The sequence below is a fragment of the Silene latifolia genome, chromosome 2, assembly GCF_048544455.1.
Source record: "Silene latifolia isolate original U9 population chromosome 2, ASM4854445v1, whole genome shotgun sequence".
In the NCBI taxonomy this organism is placed as follows: Eukaryota; Viridiplantae; Streptophyta; class Magnoliopsida; order Caryophyllales; family Caryophyllaceae; genus Silene; species Silene latifolia.
In genome coordinates, this window is record NC_133527.1 from 182956620 (window position 1) to 182979638 (window position 23019).

The 23019-nt window shown below is 41.5% G+C and overlaps 1 long non-coding RNA gene across 1 annotated transcript; it reads right to left on the minus strand.

Annotated features, from left to right (window-relative positions):
- Positions 1 to 5793: 5793 nt before the first annotated feature.
- LOC141631514 (uncharacterized) lies at positions 5794 to 9130 on the minus strand. The gene is made up of 5 exons (XR_012537647.1): positions 8884 to 9130; positions 7185 to 7448; positions 6883 to 6964; positions 6683 to 6781; positions 5794 to 6120 (listed from the first exon to the last, which is right to left on the minus strand). It is a non-coding gene; the product is annotated as an uncharacterized LOC141631514 (long non-coding RNA).
- Positions 9131 to 23019: the final 13889 nt, after the last annotated feature.

A 23019-nucleotide genomic window follows, 5' to 3' on the forward strand; every position in this document is an offset into this window, starting at 1 on the left:
AGTAAATTGGGTATTGCTGCTTATTTTCTTCCGACGACGATTGGAGACGACCGACCGTGGCCGAGGTAATCGCTAAGTATAGATATAGCGTCTCCCCGGCGTCGGCCGGACAGGGTCGGTAATGTCGAAGGTGGGCTTTCAGTTGCCTGAAAGCCGTGCTCTGTTCCTCCCCCCAGCTAAAGTCTTTATTCCCCTTCAGCACTTTAAAGAACGGAGTGCTCTTGTCGGCCGACCGAGAGATGAAGCGGGCGAGAGCCGCCATCCTTCCTGTAACACCCCCATATTCAGAGGAGCCTTAACTAGGCCTTCCTTAGGATATAAGGGCGTTACCATCTCGGTTGCCCGAGGATAGCAATATTCAAATGTCGATAAAAGAACTATTATGATTTATTACAAGCGATTTAAACCAAAATACAATATAAAGGTACAACTCAAAGACTATTCACTAAGACCGTCATATCTCGTGAGGACTCATCCCTGCCCGGACTCCAGCTATCAACAACATCAACACCTACTAAGACCGACTGCTCACCATAGGGGATCACAGCAGACACATAACAAACAAACAACCACACAAGGTCAGTACTGAGATACGACGCAGCAATAACGACTACAACCATCAACACAATACGATGCTAACAGTCTTACATACAATCACAACAAACCAACATCCTCTGTCAGTGACTGTCCACTGGACCAGTCCTGCCAGTGGGGGACCGCAGCCGTACCCACCAAATCCCCGCTCATCCTACTGAGCGATAACCCTGTCCATTAATGTGCACATCCCTTCTGTGGCGGGTTCCACAGAAGGCGAAACTAGGGCGTGAAGCCACTCCCGCAAGTGACCCCACTCAGCCGAGGCCACGCCTCGCGAACCATAGACAACGATCACAACCAAAATCACAATACCAATACTATATCAAACAAACAAACACAACACAACAACCAACTGACACGCTAGACCATCTACAGAAACTGAGTAGGCGAACCTACCTTTAAGCCATCGCAACCAATCCATGCCGACAGACAACATGTCCAGCGACCAAGCAACGCCTACAACCAGAGTACCATCGTCTATTACTAACAGGCAAACCCTAACTAAAGAACAAGGACACCGATGATGATTATGACATACCTATTGGGGAGAAAGCTCAGCAAGAGACCGCTACCCGACACAAGTGACGCCCTCCTAAGGTTCATGGATCTTCAAAAAGGCTTCCATGGAGGTTTTGAGGTGAAGGGGAGGGAAAGGGGCGACTGAAAGATAGAAGGAAAGTGGCGGAAGTGATTTGCGGATTTAACAAAACGCGATATAAAACCCTCGCTGAAAACTGGGTACTCGATCGAGTACCCAACATACTCGATCGAGTAGCCCCCCTACTCGATCGAGTAACCTAGCTACTCGATCGAGTAGCCTCTACTCTATCGAGTACCACTCTTAACACGCAACCCAAGATGACTTCAGCACTTACTTCTAAGACTATTCCCGCTCCCAAGGTCAGTCAATGCTGGTCAAAGGGTCCCTAAAAGGACGGGTATTACAGTCTTCCCCCCTTAAAAAAAACTTCGTCCCCGAAGTTCAACTCACCCCTCCCGCTCATGACACGGAACCAACACGATCTCACCAAGCTTCCCGGTCAAACCATTACCTTTTGGAAATACCATCCCCCCATGTCATCATCATCACCGTCCACACTTATACCTATCGATTCTTACCACTATCATGCAAGCGTTATCGCCGTCAACCGTTATTCTATATATATATATAAAACATTTGACTCGCAATGCGAATCGCCACTCACGATCACCCAACATGCAGTAACAACTATCAAACTATCAATCTAGAACATGTCTCATATTAACTTTCATGTGGTACAACTAATGCCACCATGTTACTTGGCAACGTGGTTCAAATACGATTCATCGCACTATAACTATTTCTTCATGATCGTACCTTCAAACATACAACCACATTCACTTTAAAGAACTAAAGTAATCCGTTATACTTCAGAAATTATTTTTTTTTTTGTAATTAAAGCAAAACAAAATACCAACAACATTATGAACAAGCAAAACATTATTCAAAAACAACCTTTTTATTTCGCGACATTACTCTTCCCCTCTAAAAAGGAACTTCGTCCCCGAAGTTCACTACCCAATTTCAACGCATAGTACTTATTATCTAATTCAAGACATGGGTTAACGCATATTATTTGTTGTAGACATTACTCGCTAAGCCTAAACTCGTTAAATTATAAATCATACATAACTCTCCGGGACAACTAGTCACCAACGATAAAGCACGTTAACATTGCACGCTCAGCGTATGACGAAATGTAACTTCAATGAATAAATGGTAAAATGACATATTGTAATGTTAAAACAACAAGAAACCGTCACCACTTCACTAATCGTTATCAAGATGTATATAAAACCGAAACTTGACTTCCAACATATAAAATTAATGGTTCAAAGGTGTAACTACGCACTAATAGCCACATTAAACATTAAACTTACAATTATAAAACAATTGAACATTTAAATTTTTCGAAAACCTCCTGTAACAGTGCTACTCGATCGAGTAACTAGCGATACTCGATCGAGTGCCATGCTACTCGATCGAGTGTCTTGGCTACTCGATCGAGTGGCCTCTGTCGTCGAAACTTTTCCTCCATCCTTCCTGCAGCTACTCGATAGAGTACGAGGTACTCTGTCGAGTAACTACAGGTCAAGGTGTTTTATAAAACCTGTCGTAAACTAACACATATATATATATATAGCCGTCACATAACTTGGGTCGAGATGATTTCCCGACTCCAAAGTCAATCCTGCAACATAGGTAAGTAATAAATCCGGCCTTATGGCCATAATACAAGTCCAAAAATCAAGTCTCAACGAAATAACTACTAAAGTCTAGCAACGATACCAACACCTAAAACCAACTACCACTAACAAAGACAAGTACAAGGAGTATCACTCCTCCTGCTGCTGCTGCTGCTCAAACATCACCTCATCATCACCACCACCCGAAGTACCTGCTCCCGATGACCCGATCCCCGCATCCACTCCTGCTCCTGCTCCTGGGCCCACGTACCATGGAGTCAAGCCACCGTAGGGGAAGGACTGAAGTGCCCCCCACGTCGACTGATCCAACCCGTAGGAATGGAAAACCCCTGAGTAGTCCCCAACTCCACTCCACCAAACTGGATGCGGTCCCTCGGTCCCTATCCCCTGTGAGTACGCCATCTCGTGCATGTTCCGGAGTGTCAAGGTAGATGACACTCTATCTGCCAAGTAGCTGGACCGCGTCTCCGGGGTGTCGAGGTAAGGGTAGCACGGAAAAGGATGTTGCTGCTGCTGTGGCGCTACCGGCTGCGGCCTAGTCTCTGAGGCCCTCTCCCTCACTCGACGGGGTCCCCTCCCCACTCTGGGTCTCTCCACCACCTCAACTCCCGCATTCTCGCCCTTCGTCGGCTCCGGCATCTCCTCGAGGATGGTGCCGTCGATGAGATAGGTCTGTAGCTGGCGGGGTCTGTCATCCTCCTCCTCCTCCTCATCGTCGGAGTCCACCGTCACTACTGTCGGCTCCAAGGGCTCCGTGGGTGGGAGGTGCTCGGAGAGCGGAATCTTCATCCAACTCATGCCCCACACCCTCCACGCTAGGCTACCGTCAACCAAGGTCCTCAACCATTTCAGGTCGAGATAGTAGTCACGATCCATGGTAGGCACTGGGGTAGCTAGAGGCACGTACTCCGAAGAAGCCTCAAAAGAGGTTAGCTTTTCAGCTAACCGAGTGGCAATAGCGCCACAACTCAGGTACCGAGAAGAGGAAGAAGCCATCAAGGCAAGGGCAAAGACAAACTATAGAAGGAGCATTAAAGACCACTTTCCCGGCCCGCTCCGGGTTGAGGTAAGACATCAGAAGTAAGACCTCATGATTATTCAATTTATCGATATCCTTTCGTCATAGAGGAGGTTCGAAAGAGAACGGAGAAAGATCCTCAAGGTAATATGCTGAACGTCATTAATCAGCATGTTGCTCGAGGTGGGAGCTTGCTTCCCAGTCAAGCAAGGCATTAGGCGGCAGACGCCGCACTCAGCTGGAATATCGGTGATGGAGTCCTTGGGAGGCTTGGCCAACCCAAGGTGAGAGGCAAACAGATCCATAATCAACAGAAAACTGGTATTCATCAATCTAAACTCAACAGTCTGGCCCGCTGGGTCATAGCTAAAAGAGCTCATGAACTCCAAGGTAAGAAAAGGGTAAGTATGCTTCCTCAGCCTATACAAACCCGTAAAACCCAAGGTCTCGAATATGTGACGGACATCCGTCTCTATCTCCAACTCCTCTAACACAGTAGTGTCTATACACTTCGTAGGTCTCATTTTGCGTTTTTGTAAAGCTACAAAACGCTCCCTCTGCTTGAAATCAACAAAAACAACTGAAGGGTATTCGGGAACTGCGGGTACCACAGGTCCACTCCCTTCCCCCATCTCAGGTGGATTACCCCTCCCCCGTTTACTTTGGCGGATTCCCAGGTTCAGTCTCGGCATCTGCTTTAGTCATATGATCAAGCAACTTGTATAAACATGCAAACATCTACTTCATGTAATTCAATCTTAACATGCTCAGCTAAGTACACAATTTTAACAACGAATTTGACATGTGAAGCACATAATTCATGCTATTAACCTTGATTATCACCCTATGTACATACATTCGTCAACCGTTTCTAAATTTTGACATACAAGCTCATATTATTACTACTCATAAGCCGTAGTTGTGAAAGAAATTATCACGGTGATTACATATGCTCAACAAATTCGAATATCCTAGCATGCTTCTAAAGGTTGTTCCAAACACACTTCTAATCACATGTGAGGCATTCTTACTAGTTCTTGGACAAGAATAACTTAGAACATATCATTATCACCCTTCAATATTATGAACAACAACTCAATTAGAATTTTCAGACGGTCTTTACAGCTGTGATAATTTTGGCATATTTTCATCAATTATTGTTTCTATTTTCATATTGAAGTTCAACTCATACTTATAATGTCAATTACAACATCAATTTTCAATTATAAATCACGAATTTCCATTTGAGGCACTTTTAAGACGGAGTTTTAAGGCAACTTTCTAAGGGTAAAATCATCAAAATCTATCCTCCAACATGATATAAACAATACTTAAGGCTCAATTCTACCATCTAACCATTGTAAAACAACCAAAAATCAATTTCAATTTTGGAAACCCTAAAAATTTCGATTTCAAATTTTGCAATTTCTAATCTAATTTACAGCAATTAGTCACCAACAAGCATGAAAAGGAGGCATGTGAATCATATTTCAACAATTAAAAGCACCAACACTACTACAAAAAATGTATAAGAAACCGGTTAAAAAAGGTATAAGAAACCGGTTTATAACCGGTCTATATCTCATAGGTGTCTTAGCCTAAGAAACCGGTGTAATGGGTGGTTTCTTTGTTGGTTATATAGAGACCTGTTATCACTAATAACCGATTTCTTTGTTTCTTTGTAAGAGACCTGTTATGGGTTAAAAATGGTCTCTTTACTTTGTATGTAATAGACCGCTTGCAAGTTAAAACCGGTCTCTTTAATTGACATTAAAAGACTAGTTCTCAACAGAACCGGTCTCTTTAATTTGCATAAATATGTGCCTAATGCAACTGTTATGTATAATTTCAAATATTTTTTCCGAAATGTACTTATAACTCTTTTTCCACACAAAAATAATAATAACCTAACCTATAAATTATATATATATCATAGAAAAGTCGGATTTGATACATTCACATGATATCCAAATTATTTCTACTACAAAATTAAGTCTAACAATTACAATTTAATCAAGCTAAAAAATAAAATATCTGCGCTCTAAAATTATAAGCTAAAAAATAGAAAAAAAAAATAATAGGTTCCACAAAAAAAACTCTAACAATGATTAGAATTTAATCAAGCTTCACCACCATCCATAGTATCATGATCTTCAATTTCCTCATCCCATTTGACTGAATAAATATGTTAACCACATATTTCGTATCTCGTCAATTCTCTCTTGCTATAAGTGCCACAAGATTCGGGAAAGAAAGTACTGCAAGAAAAAAAATTCAAAACAATAATAGGGCTAGTGAGCCAGTTGTGAGTCTTGTGACTGTTACACAAGGGAATTAAGCATGATTGACAAGGGAGGACCTTTTCCAGGGGTTTGCCTCATAAGGTTTTGTCTTAGCTTAAGGCACAGCTGAAGAAATGAAAGGGATAATGCATCCACAACTATGACCCCTCTTTGTCAGCTGCGCTTTAATAATTGTCTTAAGAGGACAGTGCCCGGAACTCTTAAGAATGCAGATAGAGAGACTCAGCGGAGTCAAATTTGTTGATTCTCGACGAAGGTATAAAATTGATTAACACTCGTAAAGCTCTTTTTGAGGTTATCAGAGAAGAAGGGGTATTGAAACAGAAGAAACTGGTGAACATATCCAGTTGAGGACTCTAGTTTCCCCTGGGAGGGAGATCTCCCAAGGTCCTCAAACTATAATAAACCAATCCAGTGAACAAATAAGAAACAAGTCGATGTATAACCATACAATCTCACTTTTAGGGCAATGGTAAAAAGAAATGCATAGAAAGCTTAATGTGAGTTTGATAGCTACCTGATCTGGAATTATCGGTCGTCTACTTGCAATAGTCTCGATTATGTAACGACACACAAAATATCCACAATCCTTCGAGGCTTGAGATTGACGGGGACACTGTTATAATCAAGTACAAACAAATCCAATATTCACATGACATTAATATTATAATTGAAATATTGGAGAGTGCATAATTTTAGTGATTTTGTTATACGTACCTATATGTTCATCCATCTCACCGGATTATTTTTAATTTTCTTGATGTCCTTTCGGTGAAGAGTGCTAAATTTTATAATACCCCTAGCAACAAAAATCACCTCATAATTTGAACAACAAAATGCTATAACAGATACGAGTATTAATAAATTTTGTTAAGCATAGTGACAGGGGCGTTGCTTATCAAACTTACAGACAGTATAAAAAAAATCAATCAGAGAGTAGAAGTAACTTATCTTACTTCTATAACACGATTATCCAAGATCAAATCAGAAGTGATGGGCATGGTATCGTACGATCATACCTTTTTCTTTGGAAATATTAGGTGAGCTGGCCACGAAACAAAGGCGTACATTGCTAGGCATACTACACTACACTCCTCATTAGGACATGGCAATGGTGCGGTTGGCACAATTTCTTCAGTAATAGAGACTCGAAGATAATCTTGTGACAGTCCTGAAATGATTCAGAGTCACTTTTATTTCCCCGATATGTGCACTTGCCCAATTGCAACCATTTGGATCCCTTGTTCATCATCCTCAATCGCTAGGCAACAATCATAAGTACCCTAGAAGACATGAATATAAAGATCGTTATACTAAAGGCAAATGGTTACACTGGCCTAGAGATTACACTATAGCAGCAGGTTATGATATCTTAAGGAATCACAATCAGACTGTTAATTGGTATAGGCAGATTTAGAGCAATTGGGCTATTCCTAAGCACAGATTTATCAATTGGTTTGTACAGTATAATGGCCTGAATACTAGGAGTTTAAACTGAGCAAGATAGAGGTCGCGCCAAGGGCAAAATAAATTAATAAACATTGTCACTTTCCTCTGAAGAATTAACGCAAAAACACCAGGGTCAGAGATAAATGAAGGTGCCATATGGTCAGAATGACTGCTAATTTTGATTTTGAACTTATATAACACTACCTTAAACTTTCCCATACAGAAAACTTGGATTTTGAAACTCAAGTCTGAAATCAATAGTTACACAATACCTTATTGATTAGCTCATGTGGAGTACCTAACTACCTACCTATGATGTAGAGATATGGGGATTGCTTTAATAATCACACACTCTTTTACTTACTTTAGTTTATCTAGTGATGTAGTCTACATCATCACTCGAATGAAACTCAAGGCTGGAATTCTTTGCCATGCATAGTACAAGAAAAACAAAAATTTATGTTTAAGACGGACATTTCTGTCCCAAACAATAAAACGGGTCAAATACGCAGATAAGACAAAAACCAGACTGTTTAGAGAATAACAAACTTTTATCCCATTTATCTATATATGGTAGTATTTGACCCATATTACCTTTAAAACGGATATAACCGTCCTAAATGATTAAATTGAACAATAATAATGAACTGAAATTTTCCATATTGAACTAAACCTCAATTGAACAATAATAATGAACTGAAATTAAATTCAAAGAATGGGACTTGATCAACTGATAAACTCCAACTCTAAATTCTCTATAACAATCAGACTAATTAGAAAATAGTACTTCAAATTCATACAATATCGAAGCATATACTAAACTCATTTTTATTAGTACACACATAGGGTAGTAGTATTAGGTAATTAGGAAACAACCCAAAAACATAAAGTCGTACATAAAGATGAATACGGAGTATAACATATAAGAGGTTGTAATTAAAGGGCACTAAAGGAAGTGAAATTATACTATTTCAGTTTCTGCATTTCAAATCATAATTTCAAATGAAATTGAAGTGTCCAAACACTATCTCAATCACTATTACTTTTGTAACCTATTCAATCATATCATGATCAATTAAGAACCAAATAACACCTTGACTTCAAACGACTTGCAGTTAATTAGAAGAAATCAATTAACACCAATTAAGAACAAAAGATTAAAGTGAAGCAATATAAGAACTTAATAAGGTAATCAATTAACCCAAATCTGTAATATCACACACAAAATCAATATCGCAAGCATAATTGCAATTCACATAAAAAAATTACCTGAAAGAGGGCTCCAGTGACGTCGACTACTACTCCGATGATCGGTGGTGATAAACGAAAGAGAAGATGGAATAATGGTTCGATGTTACAACTGAATAATTTTGGGGTGAAAATTGGCACGGAAAAACGGCGGCAATGTTTGGGTTGGCACGAAGCTTCTGGGAATGTATATGAAGTAGTGTGAACGTGAGATTTGTTTAATTAGGAAGTACCAAATATTCTAAGGCCCACTATTATTAGAGTGAATGTTTTATTTGAGAAAAAGATAAGAAACCGGTTTTATCTAGAACGCATTTCTTATCGATCTCTATGAAACCGGTTTTGTAGAATAAATGGTTTCTTATAATAAGAAACCGGTTTGAAAGTCAAACCGGTGTGTTATTAGTGATTCCTTTGCCCATATTTGTAGTAGTGCAAATTGATCATAATAATCGGAATTTCAGATTGTTTCACTTCTCTAACACATTCAAAACAATCAATCGTGTAAGTTAAGAAGAATAGCATACCTTGATTGATTAATAAAGCAAAAGAACGGAATTAAACAAGAAAATCAACCCCAAGAATCACCACTAACCCAAGAGAAAGAGAGATTTTGAGAGGAATTAGGTTTAGCTATTTCGAAATATAGAGGAAAGATGAGGAGAATGGGAAAGAAATAGGAAGAATAGGGGTTTTATGAAAACCCGTAGGATTTGCTGTACAGTAACCTACTCGATCGAGTGCCTGGGGGACTTGATCGAGTACTACCCTACTCGATCGAGTAGGAGCTAAATCATCGAGTATCTGCATAAATTTTTCCCACATCCCGACCTCATAGCTTCCTACTGGATCGAGTGAGGTCTACTCGGTCTAGTAAACACCCGCACTCGGTCAAGTATAGTTAAGTACTCAGTCAGAAGTACGACGTAAATCAAAGATACCTGCAAAATAACACCGCGTGTCGATTCCAAACTAAGTTCGGAATTCGGCACTAATTATCACTTCGATCACATATTACAATCAATACTCACGCACCACGTATCACTTTATTAACAAGGTGTATGCCACCTTACGCTACACAACTACTCCAACTCGGTTTACCTGCTACCGAGTCACTCTTAGGCTTAGTCACGTCATCCTATCATACTTAAAACTTGTCCTAACGTGTTGCTGTCACACTCGCTTTCACCATAAAATGAAACATGTAACTAACCTTAACTTATACTTTCCTATAACACATAATTATATACTCTCCATAACAACTCAATCTATCCATATTCTTTGACGCAATTATAAGCAATTTGTTTTACTCAAATCAATTGTCACGCAGCGGAAAAGTTTCAACTAATTAACAAAGCACATACACATTACCATATGCTAATATTCGGACTATCACTCAATATTTCTATAACTATCATCATAGTAATCCCGGCAGGATTCACAAATTCGCTTACAACTTCCGTCATCATTAACTTTTAGCAATCACCTTCGTCACATATCTCATAACTATCATATAAGCTTACTAACCATTCAAAGAACTTCAATAATATTATCAACAATTACTTTACACGGCCCAAATACTACCGTCACACCCCAACTAACTTCTAACAAAGACTTAACCGGAGGTAGCTCCGGCACAGTTAACATACATATCTCACATAGACACACGGACTCCACATTCTCATACCATGTGACTGGCTTAAGCGTCATGGGGCCAAGATTTTGAAATGAGGGCGCCTACTCACCCAAAACCTAGCATCAGCTGGGGCTCCCATTACACATACACCAGGTTCATTTTATTAGAGTCTCTACGTTCATTATGTTCATTTGTTACAGGTTCCAAAATCGTCGCTCTGATACCACTTTGTAACACCCCCATATTCAGAGGAGCCTTAACTAGGCCTTCCTTAGGATATAAGGGTGTTACCATCTCGGTTGCCCGAGGATAGCAATATTCAAATGTCGATAAAAGAACTATAAAGATTTATTACAAGAGATTTAAACCAAAATACAATATAAAGGTACAACTCAAAGACTATTCACTAAGACCGTCATATCTCGTGAGGACTCATCCCTGCCCGGACTCCAGCTATCAACAACATCAACACCTACTAAGACCGACTGCTCACCATAGGGGATCACAGCAGACACATAACAAACAAACAACCACACAAGGTCAGTACTGAGATACGACGCAGCAATAACGACTACAACCATCAACACAATACGATGCTAACAGTCTTACATACAATCACAACAAACCAACATCCTCTGTCAGTGACTGTCCACTGGACCAGTCCTGCCAGTGGGGGACCGCAGCCGTACCCACCAAATCCCCGCTCATCCTACTGAGCGATAACCCTGTCCATTAATGTGCACATCCCTTCTGTGGCGGGTTCCACAGAAGGCGAAACTAGGGCGTGAAGCCACTCCCGCAAGTGACCCCACTCAGCCGAGGCCACGCCTCGCGAACCATAGACAACGATCACAACCAAAATCACAATACCAATACTATATCAAACAAACAAACACAACACAACAACCAACTGACACGCTAGACCATCTACAGAAACTGAGTAGGCGAACCTACCTTTAAGCCATCGCAACCAATCCATGCCGACAGACAACATGTCCAGCGACCAAGCAACGCCTACAACCAGAGTACCATCGTCTATTACTAACAGGCAAACCCTAACTAAAGAACAAGGACACCGATGATGATTATGACATACCTATTGGGGAGAAAGCTCAGCAAGAGACCGCTACCCGACACAAGTGACGCCCTCCTAAGGTTCATGGATCTTCAAAAAGGCTTCCATGGAGGTTTTGAGGTGAAGGGGAGGGAAAGGGGCGACTGAAAGATAGAAGGAAAGTGGCGGAAGTGATTTGCGGATTTAACAAAACGCGATATAAAACCCTCGCTGAAAACTGGGTACTCGATCGAGTACCCAACATACTCGATCGAGTAGCCCCCTACTCGATCGAGTAACCTAGCTACTCGATCGAGTAGCCTCTACTCTATCGAGTACCACTCTTAACACGCAACCCAAGATGACTTCAGCACTTACTTCTAAGACTATTCCCGCTCCCAAGGTCAGTCAATGCTGGTCAAAGGGTCCCTAAAAGGACGGGTATTACACTTCCGGTCAGCGTCATAACCTGTTTTCGATTTCTCGGCTCCGGTAGGTCTAGTATTGCTTTGACTTTCTCTGGATTGGCATCAATTCCCCTGGCGCTGACAAGCACGCCGAGGAACTTGCCGGCCCGGACACCGAAGTTACATTTCTTTGGGTTAAGCTTCATCTTATATTTCCTTAGTGAACAAAATGTCTCGCTCAAATCGGCTAAGTGCTCGCTGTCAGACTTGCTTTTTACAATAGCATCGTCGACGTAAGCCTCGATGTTTCGCCCTTTTTGATTTTGCAACACTTTGTCCACCAACCTAGTGTAAGTTGCGTCAGCGTTCTTCAAACCGAACGGCATCATTTTATACATGAATGTGCCGTGAATGGTGATGAGTGCGCACTTAGGCATGTCTTCCTCGGCCATGAATACCCGATGATACCCGGAGAAGGCGTCTAGCAGGCTCAGCATAGTGTAGCCTGCCGTGGCGTCAATTAAACTATCTATTCGAGGCAAGGGATAGAAATCTTTAGGGCACGCTTTATTAAGATTGGTAAAATCAACACACATCCTCTACGCCCCTGACGACTTCCTCACCATTACAACATTTGCTAGCCACTCAGGGTAAGTACAAGACATTATAAAGCCCGCCGCTAATAATTTGTCTATCTCAGCTTTGATGGCCTCATCCTTCTCGGCCGAGGAGTTCCTCATCTTTTGCTTGACAGGCCGAGCGGTGGAGAATACGTTCAGCTTGTGAACGATCACCTCCCGGCTCACGCCTGGTATCTCGGCAGCTGAGTATGCGAAGACATCTTTGTTCTTCCTCAGTAGGTCTAGGAGATCAGCTCTGAATTTTGGCTCCAGGTCGACACCGACAGTTACGGTGCGCCCTGGGTCAATTTCCACTTCCTCGGTCTCGGCTCCTTCGACCATGCCGACATTAGTATTCATCGGTTCGCCCTCCTGCTGTAAGGATGGGCTATTTCCTTTCTCCGATTTCTTCGCCACTTTGAAGGATTGCATGTTGCACCCTCTGGCAGACACTTGGATATTGACTATTTCATCTCTCTCGTCCTTTGAGACGAGCTTTTGTGCTTCACCTCGGTCCGAGACGTACATCAATGTCAGGGCCCGGATGGACATCACTGCGTCGGCCTCGCTCAAAGTGACTCGGCCTATGAGAACATTGTAGGCAGACGAACCATCGATAACCACGAACTCAGATAAAACATTTTTGGCCGCATCCGCTTGGCCGAACATCACCGGCGATCGATTGACCCTGGGGTACCAGGTCGGCCCGAGAAGTTTGTATAGCGGGTTAGTGCAGGGGCTCAGGTCTCCAATCTTCAGACCGAGATTAAGAAAGCACTCCCTGAACATGATGTTCGTGTAGGCGCCTGTGTCAATCAGGCACCTTTTGACCAAGTGGTTGGCTATATCTAGGTGGACTACGAGCGGGTCGCTGTGCGGGGCGACGACTCCTTCGTAGTCCTTCTTTCCGATGGTTATATCGGGGATGGTGGAAGCGGGGATCGCTGTTTTAGGCACAAAGTTGATGGCTTGGTATAACTCATTTAGGTGCCGTTTGTGCCCATTAGCTGACCCACCATTCTCGTTTCCCCCGATGACAACCTGGATCACTCCCATCCGTTGGAATACTGATTTTCTATTCGCCCCGTCGGCGCTTGTTCCTGGGCCTCCAGCTACATACTTGCTGAGGCTCTCCCTTCGGATTAGCTCTTCGATGGCGTTCCTTAGATGTCGACAGTTGTCAGTTTTATGGCCGGTGTGGCCGTGGTACTCGCAAAACTGGCTTGTGTCACCGTCCCCCTTTGCCTTGGGGGGCCTTGCCCACTTCTGCCCATCATTCTTGCTTAGGGTAAAGACTTCGGCTGGAGAGGCGACCAGGGGGGTGAGACTCTGTGCACCGCTTCGGTTGTATGGTCCCGAACTCCCCGGTGCCCGCCGAGTCTTTGTTTCCTATTAAATCTCTCAGGTCGTGACCTATTCCCGTCACGGCGTCCTTCATCTACGTTGTCCCGGCGGCTCTTCCTCTCTGGGTGCCCAGCTTCACTGTGGCCTACCCAGGTTTTGTGATAGTCTTCCACCTTTACGGCTCGGTCGGCCATCTTTCTGGCGGAGTCTAAGTTGAGGTCTTCGCACTTGATCAGCTCGTTTTTGAACTCGCCTTTCGGGAGGCCTTTCATCAGCGCGAAGGCCGCCAGTTCGGTGTTCAGCTCACGGATCTGCTGAACCTTAGCGTCGAATCTTTTCACGTAGCTTCGGAGGGACTCGTCCTCCCCCTGTCGGATAGTTAGGAGATCTGATGTTTCCACGGCCCTTCTCTTGTTGCAAGCATACTGGGCTATGAAATTGTCTCTTAGGTCGGCATAACAGTATATCGAGCCATTAGGTAGCCCCTTGTACCAACTCTGAGCCATCCCATGGAAGGTTGTTGGGAAGACTCGACACCACACCTCATCAGGCTGCTCCCATACCGACATATACGACTCGAAAGCCTCGGCATGGTCGGTCAGGTCGCTATCTCCTTTGTATGATAAGGGCGGCAGCTTCAGCTTAGTCGACACAGGGATCTCTAGGACATAGGTATTGAGGGGCTGTCTGACCACGTGTCGAATGACACGCGGCGATCGGCTCCTCGCAACCTTAGTCCGGCTTCTCTCCCTCTGGTGGGAAGGGCTTCTTGTCCGACTTTGTTGAGTCGGACTTCTTTCATTCCTTCGGGGCTGGCCTCGTTGTTGCCGCGGCGACGCTGTCCTCCCGCGAGTGGGGGAAGGACTCAGGTCTGCCACTGGCACCACGGGCTCTGCTGGCGTTCTAGCATGCCCAGCTCCTTGTATCGCTCCGGACAAGTTGTTCGGAGTCACTTTATGGGCCCTGGTCACCTGTGGATGCGCTGCCGTTACCGTCGTCGTGACATGGGTAATCGGCGTACTACCCATCAGGTCTAGGAATAGCTTTAATTTGGCCGCATCGACCACATGTCCCATGACAGTGACTTGGTCGGTAGGCAGCGGTGTTTCTGGCTCTTTCGGCATCCCGAACATCACCGGCTCAGTGACTCGGCCGGTGGGGGACTGCCCGATCTCAGAATTACGGAACGTGTCATCCTGGAAGAATGCAGTTCCTTCAATCACAGTTTCTTGTTGCTTTGACATCTTCTTAGCTCGTTGAATGGGTTTTTTTTTTTTTGTGTGTGTTTGGTAATGTAGGTGACTAGCTTCTAGTACGTATTCCCACAGACGGCGCCAATTGTTTCGGGTGTAATTCCGGAGCAGGATTGTGACCACTTGAGTTTGTAGAATGATGTCGTTGCTCGTCTCTTCCTTTTACTCTCTTTCCAGTAAAGATGAACAAACTGAGGGCTCGGCTTGGGGCCGAACGTACTCACTCTGACGCTCAAGTCAGTAAACTTAGAGAGATAAGTTGTATGTTAACTTGGCAAAGTATATTGTAGAGAGATAAGGGAGTTTATACCAGATTATTCAGTCCGTTTCTCAATGAGAGATGATGAGTATTTATAGACTTTCACCTTTTGTCACGTAGTGGCCAAGTGGTCGTAGCAGGTGGAAAGACTGTCTTACCCTCGGTCGAGGGACCCATGGCAGGCCGGCAGGCCTGGTTGACTCCATGCCGAGGGGACCGGATGTGAGTATACGGATATGCCTCTCGGCCGGCTAGTTGCCGAGCCGAGACCCAAGTGACAGGCCGACGGGCTTCGTCGGTTAGGCCGCTTTTCTTTTGACTTGTTGTCTTTTAGCCTTGACCTTGGTCAATATGTTGACTCGGTCAGCGGGTGCAGAATATGGCCCATCAGATTCATAATACAACTTTATATCTATTGCCACAACTTCCAACCACATCCGATCCTTATCGGACAAGCTCGACATAAATATATGATCTTGGTAAGCTTTCACAGGCAGAAGTGCAGCTGCGAAGATGCATTGGCCACATGGTTGTCCCGTTTGGCTGTAGGTATATTTATTCTTAGAGGAAGCGATAACATGAATCTGATCTTGGGTTGGCCTTTGAGTTGCCTGGCATTCCTTCCTTTGAAAGGAGTTTCTTGTCATTAAACTCAACTCTTTTTCGGGCTTTGCCAATTAGATCAGCTCAAGGAAAGGCAATAATTGATGGCAAGTAGTAAGAAGATCATTTTCAAGTCAAAAGCGACTCCCATATCTAAATTTTGGATATAGATGAGGACGTGAGAACAATAGGGAGAGAAGAAATTTTCTACTCCAAATTTTGGGTAAGATGAGAACATTAAAACAATTAGGTACTAGAGATATTTAGCTTAAAGTTTTTGAGCTAAATTATGATTTAGTAGTTGTGTAGGATAAGCCTTAATTTTGAATTGGTTCACCCCCTGTTGTACTTTTTGGTGTAGGCCATCAAATTCAAGTCAAGTAGAATTATAACGGCATTAATTAATTAATTCGCACGTTAAAAATATAAACTTTGATGGAGAAAATACATATAAGCTCGGATTTTTATACCTCGGATTCTTATTCCTTGGTTGTATGATACTTATATACAAGTGGATGTATAATCCTATTTGTGGTCAATGTATCAAACGCGGGAAAGGTTAAATATTTTTTACAAGAGTTTTGAATTATACAGAATAGCTTGAACGTTTTTTAATTTCAACGTTATGCACGGTAAAATATTACAGCTAGGCCCGTGCATAGCACGGGCATTAACTCTAGTCTATATTATTAAAGGACTCTTTTTTCGAGCGATTATAGAGTCTCCAACATTTGCAAAACATCTCCGCTTAATAAATAACTCTAAGTCTTTAACTAATATGCAAACTTTACGAATAACTGAGGTATAATTCTACCACAATTCTATCCTAATAGTTGTACAAACTGATAGAAACGTGATTGTCTCACACACATATACAAAGCAGATTCCTAAACTAATTGGAACATTGCTTCATGGCTACTTATAAATATCATACACCTTCATTAAATTTGGTCCATATGTAATTTTGTAATATGTAACTTGCTTTGTTCTTTCCGTGGAATTTGTAATGCAATGTTGCATTGCAGTTTCGGATAAATTGATTGATTTTTTTGTTCTTTTTTTTGTTCTTTTAATAGTAATGTATTCTTGCATGGTAGTGTTTGCATAAATTGATTTTATATTTTTTTATTTAATTTTCAGGAACAATGAAAGGCGGGTATTTAAAGATCAAGAACTAAAGTTGCAATACGATTACTACAAATATCTTTTTACTAACATAATGATGATATTAATGGTAAGTTGGTTACTACACCCTCCCACCAAGAACATTGTTAACATTATATGAACCACCCATTCAATTAGACCATCAATCGTTCATTATAGTATTACACTTTTAATTCATCAAAAATTACATTGACGAAAAGTCGAGCATGAACTTGATCATGAGAATGTAAAAATTGAATATATTGATTTTTTATTGTCTGTAATAGGAATATTTATGATAGATGAACCAACTCAACCAAAACCTTAAGGTGATGGTTGAAGCCCAACTATTATAAATATTCCTATTAGTCTGCACTCTATAATTATAATCTTCTTCACGCTATTATTGCATATTTTATTTTTTGTTAATTGGCTTCTTAAAATATAAAAATAATATTAAATTATTAGAATTGAATTGTTTTGTCAATAATAAACTTAATGGTATAAATTAGGTAGTATTCTACTTTTACATTGATTCTCTAACTCGCCTCTATATAATTATAATATACATTAAAGTGTGAAGAACATTACCCACATGATATTTGTACGTGAAGTTTTAGAGATGATAATGCAACTATGGTGGGTTTGTATGTAACTTCTAATATTTCATTTATGGAGTACTTTATGGATTTCAGATTTGTTTTGTACATCAAAGCATTTGTATTTTTAATAGTTATATTATACAAGAACGTTAATTTAATACATGAAAGCATTGTTAATGGGTGTGATTTTATTATTTGTATATACGTATTGGATGTTTTATTGTCGTATCATAGTCTTTCATTTCATTGTAATTAGAAAAAGAGAATATACTAGGTAAACAAATGACCGAAATAGATGGAATATTTTATTGTCTTAGATTTGATGATATATGTTGACCTTGCTTTTTTTTTTTAAGTGTACCTTATTTTATCATTGATTACTCGAGAAAGCACGAAACTTGATCCATAATTCCATATTGAATGAAAGCACAAGTCCACAATTATTTACTACACTTTCTTAAATCCTTATGACGATGATGACAAATCATTGATGGGTAAGAGTCGGAGCAATTACGAGTTTTTTTGTAAGACGGGGATGAAATATGTAGTTTTGATTATATGCTCTTATAAAGATTAAGTTCATTTGAGACATATATTGGTTAAGAAGAAGTATTTACAACAATTCTTATCTTAATTCTTAAAGCACTGAGAGAAAGTTAATTTCCCCCAAATCAAAAACCCCCAAATTATAACCTAACCTGATCCACCACGTACGGCCACCAACCCACACTCTCGCTCCTCTGCCGACCGGCCATCCGCCGGAGATGGGACGGTGTCTTTGCTCATCTCCGGCGGAATGATTCCCCCACAATCGTTTTTCTCTGCCCCGACTGCGGTTCACCTTGGTGTGCGATGTGCGGTCCATCCTTGTCTCAACTCGTCTGTCGTTATTGTGGCTTTAGCGCAATCTTTTCTTGCATCACGAACTCCAGCATTCAAGGCTTATCCCTCAGTTCTTCTTCTACAGTCACCCGTCGGTCTGAACTTTCAATTTATTGAAACGGATTTCGCACCTGTTTTCTTCGAGCTTGTTGTTGTCAAGCTTGAAGTGGTGGAGCTTGTTGTTGTTGCTTTTCGCCAGTTCCGCTGTTACGACCTTCCTTCTTCATCAATAATGTTTTTCGTTCTCTGTGTATGTGTTTGGTGCGAGTGGTCACGGGAAGGTTTGGTGTGCGTGTCTGGTGTGTGTTGCGTTATGATCGTCTGATGGGTTTTCGGACTTCCATGGCTTGGGTGTTCATGGATGGCGTGTGACGTTATTTTTGGTTGTTTCCTTTTTTAGTAAAATGTGATGGTTTTGACCGTCTGTTGGGTCTGCCTCTTATGCCCCATCTGTGTCGGACTTCCGTCCCTTCGTACCCTTGTCCTGTCACCGTAAACCGTATGTGCAACCTAGGGGTGATCCACCCATTCCCCCCACCCCTGGTATGGCCTGTCTTTTCTTGTTTTCCTGAGTCTCTAGAAATTTGTCTTTATCAGCCATTTGTTCGGCCTTGTTGCTTATATGGCGGTGGTCCTGGGAGGTGTCGTTAGGTGAAATTGGGTGTCTTTTGCGGGGTTCTTGTGTGATGGTTTTGACCGTCTGTTGGGTCTGCCTCTTTTGCCCCATCTGAGTCGGACTTCCGTCCCTTCGTACCCTTGTCCTGTCACCGTAAACCGTATGTGCAACCTAGGGGTGATCCCCCCATTCCCCCCACCCCTGGTATGGTCTGTCTTTTCTTGTTTTCTTGTGTCTCTAGAGTTTTGTCTTTATCAGCCCTTTGTTCGGCCTTGTTGCTTATATGGCGGTGGTCCTGGGAGGTGTCGTTAGGTGAAATTGGATGTCTTTTGCGGGGTTCTTGACCAATTCTCTACGCCTTGTTTGTTGCCTTTATTTGGTAAGGGTGTGTGTTGGCCCTTGTATTAGGGGTTTCTGTCTCTTTGGTGTTCTTCCGACATTTGGGTGGTGGATGTAGTCTTGATGTGACACCCCGCGATAAAGCGGAAAACATAACTTATAAATTCAAGCGGAAATTAGGAAATTTTTGAAACTTTTAAAATTTAAAGCGCGGGTACATTAAAATCCAAACATAAATAAAGAATGCGGAAAGAAAGTTTAAATTGTACAATTATGATAGTCAAGGTGAGGGAAAAGATATCCCTCGAATGACAATACAATAAAAGGTGAGTCTAAACAATCCTAATAAATCGACTAAAAGGCCAAAGTGCTCGCTAGCTCACACATGTCTTCACCCCATAGATGCACCAACTAATACATGCCATTCATGTAAACATGAACGCCACAGTCAGTGGGGAGTAACTCAAGGTTCTCCCAGCCACAAAATGTCGAAACGAACATAACAAAGAACTAAAACAGGTAAGTCATGTAAGATACTTACAAAAGATATGAATATCAAGTTTATATTTGAGCATGGCAAATAAATGAGATGGAATATGATAGATCAATATTAGCATAATGGAGATTCAACTAATCATGTGAGACAATTAAATAATATGAGAGACAAGAATACGGTCATTTATGCAAAAGTACTCATTTCAAGGAATTACAACATAGATATGAGATTAGAAACCGTAGCCATTATTTGGAAAACCACTTAGCAAACATTGCACGGGACGTGACTACTAATGTCACATTCATACTTATGGCTTGCATCTCACCATAAGAACGGATGGGAACATCAATCCCGACGATCATATCGCAACTAGAGGGCTTATAGCTCACCCCTAGTATCCAATAGGACCAAGACGAACAACAGACAAATACCAATATCTATAACCAAGCAAGACCTTTACTACTCATATATAAATATATAATTCCCCTGGTAGGACGACAGTGGTACTCCCAAGACTCAGTCCTAGTCTAAATCTGGCCAGACTCTCGGGGCAGAACGGTCCCCGATTCGACATGCGGCAGAACAGTCCGCATCCAAGACTCGAAGACAGATCGGAAATCGAGAACCCACAATCGGCAGAACAGTCCGAAAGAGGCGGAAAATATGAGCTAAACCCACAATCGGCAGGACAGTCCGAAAGAGGCGTAAAGATAAGTCGAGCAATACGGTATAGTATAAAGGCATTATCAAACGAATACGACTCAACCAAGCGATACGAATCAACTTGGAAAGAGACTACTACATGTAATGAACCGATGATAATCCAAGTGAGATATATCATGCCAAATCATAATCATAAAAATGAATAAGTAACCCATTTCTTCAATATTTCTCACTTGAATAAAAATGTAAATAAATGGAAATGGACCATTTATAATAATCAAAACCAGAGCTTAATATAAATGGCTAAAATGTAGGCTAAAGCATTTACTAGTCACAAGGCATAAATAATTAATTTAGTCTCATGTTAAACTGAAAACACGTCATTTCATATACAATTGAGATAATTAGATAATGCATTCCACAATTATAAATCATGTGAGGAAAATATATAAATGAGCGATATTTAACGAATTACGTTATGTAAAACACGAGATGAAATGTGACTAACTACAAATGGGTCAATCATAAATCTAAGCCTTGATATTGGGTTGACCCAATAATATGAAGCATACAAGCCCAGCTCACAAAACATGACAAGCCCAATTAGTAAAACATAGTAAACCCAACTAAATACATGTGACAAGTTCAATTAAATAAACATGACAAGTTCGATAGATTGAACATGTTAAGCCCGATAAATAAGGCATAATGAGCCCAGCAACTATACATTAAAAACCACCAGGACAAGGGAGAAGGATAACAAGGAACACAAGCCCTCACCCGTCCATGACCACCACCCACGGACAAGGCCTCCACCCCTCACAGCACGGCCCCGACCCCGGGCGCGGTCGATCACATGACACGGTAAAACAGTTCCGAACACGGCCCCTTTCTCGCTTAAAAACCGCCTTAAAACAGTTTCGAACAACTCATATAACACTCATAGGAAACCGTCCCAAGTATGACCCATATTCACCATGGGAATTGTCCCCATCCCGTCTAAATGCAGCCGTAAATAGGCTGTCCAAAAACAATCCCAAAACGCACAGAAAGCTGTCCCAATAACACTCATTCTTACGCCCCAAAACAGTCCGGAATACACGGTTCATGCCCAGTTTTTGCGTTCTCATAAACTCACCTCAAGCACTCATCCTTAAGACCCAACCCAGTCCCAAACAACCACCTAGCAAACTACCCAATGCCGGTCTGAAACGGAGTAAAATGCTGCCTCCAACCAGCCCGTTTCAAACAGCCACCAAGACCCGTATCACAACCCATTTTTCCTGCTCAAAACAGTCCACAAGTCCACCGTGCTCGACTGTCCGAAACAGGGCACAACCCTCCCCAAAACAGTCCTAGAAAAAGCGCACAAGGGTACCACAACAGGCACGAAAACAATTCAAAAAAAACGAGCCAATGAAGACATGGATAAGACGGAAATTAAAACGACAAATTCATGGACAAGACCACCAAGGTCTCGCTCAGGCAAAACTCGGAATATCCATCCCAAAACAGCCACTATCAGCAACAATTTAAGATGGAAGAATTAACATATCAAAGGGCAAAGACGCAAGGACCCAACTTTATCAAACAAGGCATGTAAAACGACCCATAAGACAAAAATTCGACATCTTTGTCGAGTAACCTATCACCGTTACCTGTTTTTGAGCTCTTAAACGTCCAAGGAACCATCCAAAGGTGATTCTAAACCCAAAAATGGAAGATATTAGCCCAGAAACCGCATCCTTGAAAGATGGTCGAAATGAAACCGGACGAAAGCTGGGTTCTTTCTTGTATATAAAGGAGGAGGACGAGATGGGGAAGCTATTGGTGCAAAAATAAAGAGATTTGGTTGAGAAATAAGGAAGAGATCTTGGGTTGAAGGTCTAAAAATGGTGTTGTACGGTTCCTGATATTTGTTGTGGTTGTTGCTGCTTTTTCGAATGAAGTACAGGAAAGAGGAAGAAGAAAGAGGGAGGGTATGCAGGTTGGTGGGTAAAAACACGGTACAATAACCATAATAATGTATAATAGCAATAATAATATGACATATAATAATAATAATAATAATAATAATAATAATAATAATAATAATAATAATAATAATAATAATAATAATAATAATAATAATAATAATAATAATAATAATAATAATAATAATAATAATAATAATAATAATAATAATAATAATAATAATAATAATAATAATAATATATAAATGTAGAGTGTGGGGTGGATAG